General features: G+C 36.2%; 1 long non-coding RNA gene across 1 annotated transcript in view; it reads left to right on the top strand.

The window, feature by feature from the left end:
* The window catches only part of LOC102482621 (uncharacterized), a 234,343-nt gene that overhangs the window by 176,494 nt on the left and 51,493 nt on the right, over positions 1-6,356 (top strand). The window contains exon 3 of the long non-coding RNA XR_336646.3: positions 15-169. This is a non-coding gene — a long non-coding RNA (uncharacterized LOC102482621). The remainder of the gene's footprint in view (positions 1-14; positions 170-6,356) is intronic.

Below are 6,356 nucleotides of genomic sequence, written 5' to 3'. Positions count from 1 at the left end.
CCCTAACATTTCAGCCCAAACCCTGTTGCAAGAAGTTCTGTGATGAAAAACAGGCACTCGTCAACTGTCCGGGACCAAAGCTTTGGATCATCTCAACAGAAGGGAAAGATTTGCAACTAAGATTTGAAGAAGTTTTACTGAACCAGCCATCTATGGTGTTGATTTGTGTGTGAGTACTCTGCCTGGCTGATCCCACAGTATTCTAAAATTTAGAGTTAAGCTTAGCATAGCCTAATAACGTTCTCTCTGCCTCTAAGTGGTTTTGTATTAACTTGAAGTTTGTTTTTCTTCTTCCTTTGTCCTCCCTTAGACCTTAGTTGGTAACAATTCTCCCTACCCAAATAAGCAGTTTGAGAAGATCCAGAATGCAGATATTCTTTTTTTTTTCTTTAATTGGAGAGGTTTTTGCTATAGGGTGCGTGCACTCGCCAGAAAGAGAGAGACAGAGAGACAGAAAGTGAGAAATCACCTCCCCAGTGGGGATGGCCATGCCGCAATTCCTTCTCCTCCATTCTCCTCTTGGAATCTTGGGCATGCACACACGCCTGGCATGAGTTTAAGCCGCCAGGTTCAGGACTTGAACCACGGTTGACTACATGGGAGTCCAGCGACTTAGCCATTACTGTAACTGCTCGTCCCCAGAATGCAGATATTCTGAGATAACAGTGACCACATCTTGAACAACCATGGTACTTTCCTGAAGAAGAAAATTCAGCTGAGATTTTATGAGTGTGTCTTACATGAACCAGTAGCGGGGCCAGCAGTTAGTGTAATGACATATGATTACATATGATCTTTAACCACTTATAAATTAATTTTTAGGCAGTAATATTACCAACATCTTGGATCACTTACTAAGAGAGAAAAGAGTACAAAATCATACAATACTGACTACAAACTGCAGTAATGATAGATTTCCTAAGAAAAATCAACTATGTAAGATTTGGTTCAACAAGTTAGTATTATCTAGGGACAGCTTAAATTTGTAGTATGTGTACACAACTTATTTGAACTTTAATTAAATAAGGCAGCCTTTGTGACTTGCTTGTTTTGGTACCTATTACTCTTCATGACACTTACAGTTTTTTTTTCCATGGTCTATTAGTTTCTGTCAATGTTCATTAAAATACATAATTAATCTCAAAATGACATATTCAAGCCAAAGAACAAGTCTTTTATAGAATATTCTTTTTAAAGAGTTATTTATTTACTTTTATTTATTATTGTTATTTTCTAAATTTGATGAGAGAGAGAGAGAGAAAGGGAAAGTGATAAAGCACGTTGCCAGGTCTGGGATTTGAACCACCATCAGCAATGGGGGAGTTTAGCACCTTAACCACCATGCCACCTCCCAGCCCTCATAGAATATTCTAATGTTAATGAAAGTGTTATAATTTTGTTTTGTCATTGCTATGTTCTTTAGAAATAAATTATAAAAAACACATAATAAACACTTTTTTCTCTACTTCTGAATATTTGTTATATTCAAGTTATGAAAAATTGTTTATACACCTGATAGGGAGAATGATTTTTCCATGTTAAAGAACAGAAGAACTATAGAAATATTTTTGGCTTTGGATTTAAAAAAAATGTTTAGAAATATAAACCAGCAGATACAAACATTTATATATATGAGTGTGTGTGTGTGTGTGTATATATATATTTTTTAATATATATATTAAATTAAAAGTTCATTGATAATATGAAAATAGTGATTTATTGGGGAAAAATGTGATAACTACTCAAAAGCAGTTCAAGCAGTTTAGTCACACACTGACTTAGGGCTATGTGAAGAATAGTTTATCTCATTATTATTTTTTTTTCTTTATAGAGAGATTTTTGCTCTCTAGAAAGACAGAGAAAGACAGAGAGACAGAAGGTGAGAAATCTCTTCCCGAAATCTCTTCCCTAGGGAATGGCCATACCACAATCACTTTTTCTCCATTCTCCTCTTGGGATCTTGGACATGTACACACATATGCCTGATAGGAGTTTAAGCCTCTGGGTCCAGGACTTAAACCACGGTCTACTATGTGGGAGTCTGCAGCGTAACCTTTATGCCATCTGCTGTTTCCTGGTTAGTCTCATTATTAATGAAAATATATGACTTTAGAATATAAGAGCTGAGACCGGCAGATGGCATGGACTCCCACATGGCTGACCGCGGTTCAAGTCCTGGACTTGGTGTCTTGAAACTCACACTAGGCACATGTCTGTGCATGCCCCAGATCCCAAGAGGAGAATAGAGGAGAAGAGATTGCAGCATGGCCATCCCCCCTAGGGGTCGATTTCTTGCTGTCTGTCTTTCTTTCTCTCCAGTTACTACACACACCCTATAGCAAAAGTCTTTCTTTTTTTTTTTCTCTCTCTGTTTAAATTTATTTGTTTTTTACATTAATTCACTATACATCATTACAGCATACAGATGAATTTTCCATCCAAAATACATTGTGTATTGGCTCAATCAAGCACATCAACATACATGTTATCAGCAAATAATTTTCTTAAAAAAAGAAAAAAAGAAAGAAAGAAAAGAAAAAGAATATAAGATCCTAAGGTCTACCATTCTTGATCTATTTATTCTGAGGCTGGCCACTAGCTAATGACAGCTGTTGTGATTATACAGAAGTGCAGGAGGGTTCTTTCTTGACATTATCTTCATAAGTAGAAGAATTGATTCAAATTCCTTCATCCCTCTTTTTAAAATTTCCTCCTTTCTCCTCTAAATATTGTATACTAGTATTTTATAAATACAGCATAGCTATAAACACATAAACAAAACTATCTAGATGCAGGAAATACTTTACCTTAAAATGTTAAATGTTTTCTGGAACAAACAACTCTGTCTTGTCAATTTTTATTTGTCTTGTCTCCTATTGTGTCCAATGTGGACTTCAGGATCAAAAGCAGATACTGAATATCTGTAGAATGGATTTCCTGAGTATCTTTCTGAGATGAAGTGTTTCATTATTTGTTTCATGAGGGGATGATTAATTTGTTTTAAATTTATGCTTTCAGGTTTAGAGTGTAACTCCTAAACCTAATATTTCCATATTGGTGAACATAACTTATAGATACAATTTGTATGTTTTTAAGAGAACCCATATATGTCTGAATATATCTGGAATTGATCACATTAAATTTCTTCCATTAAAAGGAATGGGTAAAAACTGAATTTGGTTGTATGAACTATCACATTTGGTATTGATGAGCCTGAATTTGTGATTTCAGATGCGTATGTCCTTTACCTAACATAGTACCTGTGTTTTATGAGCATACTAAATCCTTGAAACAATCAATTGCATATGTATGAAATAATAAGTTGAGATGTAGTTGAGTAGTAAGAATGGCGCAGACAAGAAACACCACAGGAGTTCAAACACTGTGGTCTGGAGGTGTGAGAGGAGTTTCTTCCAAGAATGTGGGACCTTAGGAAGGTGGTGAAAAATGCTTGGGAGTTCATGGGCCATCATAGGGTAGAAAATACTGGGAAGCCGTGACCAGCCCGTGAGTGTTGTCACACCACCCTGGCCTCGGGTGGCTATAGCCTGTGCTTCATTATGTTTGTCCAATCCTTCTGGAACACCTGTCTAATGAGCTTCTGCACCACTAAGAGTAATGTTTTTGTACCAGATTAATAATTTTGGATTCCCTTCTCTCTCCAAGAGATGGATCATGCTATCATATGTTACATCCTTGATTAGCTCAGCCATAGCTAGAAATTCGATGACAAGACCTCTCATTTTCACAATAACTCTCACTCCCACACTCTTCAGCCCAGTCCTTAATTTGATCCTCCTACACCCAACCTATTTCTCTGTGCTTCGTCAGAAAACTACCCATGTGTTACATTTCTTCTAGAAATATTCCTTTATATTTTTGCCTTATTAAAAAACTACCTGTTCCTTTGTTCTGTCAGCTCTCTGTTGTCGCTCTCCAGAGAAAGCTGTTATTTCTCACACTGATTTAATGAGGTTTAAGAGAATGGAGTTGGTGTCTTTGATTTCTGTTTCCACTGCCAGTTCTTTAATCAGTTCTTCAGTCACCTTCCTGTGAATGGCTTCAATGGGTGGCTCTTCAGACTCACATTACTGACCTGTTTCTCGCCTCTATTTTCTTGTTTCTGTTGTCTATTTAAATACTTACTAAGACATTTTATACAAAAATATAGATTCCTAAATGTTGTGCATTTCTTTGTGACTTTAGCATCCATATTTTAAACATGAAATGGAGGATGTTTGGTTATTTGGTCTTTTCATTTTCAAATTTCTTTTCAATTCTTTTGTCCAATCACTTCCACCTTGTGTCTTTTTAACTCTGGAAAAATATGCCACTTCTGAAATTTTGGTAATTAAATAATTAAATTTAAAATTAAGTATGCCATTTTCCCATAACCACCATTTATTTTTCTAACACATTTATCTAAGTATCTCAGTTGTCATAATTCTTCAAAAACAAGACTTCAACCCCTGACCCATACCTGTTAATAATCCACTCTAAGATTCATTATTAAAAATCCTTGTCAGCCCACCATCTTTGTTTATCATTATAATTATTCCATTGCAAATATTCTTCAGTCTCCTGCCCTTCTCTTCTTCCTGCATAGTTAACTTGCATAACCTATCATTTGCCTTTTTTTTTTTTCGGAGAGGTTTTTCACTATAGGGTTCATGTGCTCGCCAGACAGAGAGAGACAGAAAGCGAGAAATCACCCCCCCCCAGGGGGGGATGGCCACGCCACAATCCCTTCTCTTCCATTCTCCTCTCGGGATCTTGGGCACGCATGCACACGCGCCCAGTGTGAGTTTTAAGCCACCAGGTCCGGGATGCGAACCGCGGTCGACTACGTGGGAGTCCAGCGACATAGCCATTACGCTAACTGCTGGTCCCTCATTTGCCTTTTTTATGATTGAACTTCAGTTGAGAAATTTCACTGGAGAAAGATTTTATCAGTCTCTGATCTCAGATTTCAAATTTCCACCCAACATCACTCATTGAACTCTCTATGTTCTTCTTCTTTTTTTTTTTTTCTCCATGTTCTTCTAATGGGATCATTTTTCAGCTTTCCAGATAAAACTTTTATACCCTGTCTTCTTTCTTAAAACCACTTAGAGGCCAACCCATGCTGTGGTGATTAGGCAGCCAGATGCCGCATGACCAACTGCACAATTTGAGTGGACTCAGTGGTTTGAAAAACACTCGAAGTGTAGATGTGGATGTGCCTCAAATTCCAAAAGCAGGAAGAAAGGGAGAAGGATTGAAACATTACCATGCTCTAAGGGATGCTTTCTCACTTTCCTTCACTCTGGCATGCACACATGCCCTCTGGCAAAATAAAGCAACTGCAAAAACCCACCATAACTTCTCCTTATATTCACTTTTAACTAATCATTGTGCCATATCACTTCTTCTCCTTCCATTTACACCTCACCGACTGTAGTCAACATTCTGTACTCAGCATTCCACCGAAAATCTTCTTAGCTAGGTCAACATTAACATTCTGTGGTCTATATCTTGCTTTGTTTTTCACTATTACCTGAGAGAGTAGAGTCAACTACTACTTCTCCTCCTCCACCTTCTTTTTATTTTTTTCCATCCAATTTTCTCATTTGACTTTAGTCCCACCACCCTACTGATTTTTGATAACTTAATAGCAGCACCTAATTTCCCTGGTTAGTTAGCTCTTCCTTACTAGAATTTCAGATGCTTCATTTCTTAATTCTAGGCACTACATCTTTGCCTCTTCAACACTGTTCTATAAGGTGAACTTACTGATTGACATAGATATAAATTCATTATTTATACTAATTTCTCTCAAATGTTTATATTTATCAATAGGCTCTTGGCTTGAATATCAGACTATTTATGTGATACACCATTTGATGTTTCATATATCTCTCAAAAATATTCAATCAAAGTGGAGAAACTCTACTCTAAATTTCTTCTTCAAATTCCTGTCTGTATTTGTCACCTTAGTAAATGGATTCAAAATCCATTTGGTTGTTTTTTCTGGAAGCAAAAGAGTAATTTTTTTTCTTGACTTTATTATACCCTTTCATTAGTAAATGCTGTCAATTCTATCTCCAAATCTGTCTACTTCTCTCTATCTCCACTTTCCTATTTCAGTTCATATCACTACTTTTTCTTGTCTGGAATGTATCTTATTTATTAATTCTTCATTTCTACTGTGGTTCCCTTGAAATCATTCATCATAAAGCAGCAATTATGATCATCTAATTAAGCTTAACACTACTATTCCCCTGCTCCAAATTCATCATGGCTTCTATTTATACTAAAAAAAAAAAAAAAAAAAAAAAAAAAAAAAAAAAAGACAAAACTTTTTTTTGTGGTTTTAA

This window comes from Tupaia chinensis, unplaced genomic scaffold, assembly GCF_000334495.1.
Source record: "Tupaia chinensis unplaced genomic scaffold, TupChi_1.0 Scaffold140548_1, whole genome shotgun sequence".
Taxonomy (NCBI): domain Eukaryota; kingdom Metazoa; phylum Chordata; class Mammalia; order Scandentia; family Tupaiidae; genus Tupaia; species Tupaia belangeri.
Note: the sequence above shows the minus strand (reverse complement) of the source record. Positions and strands in the feature narration are given on the sequence as shown.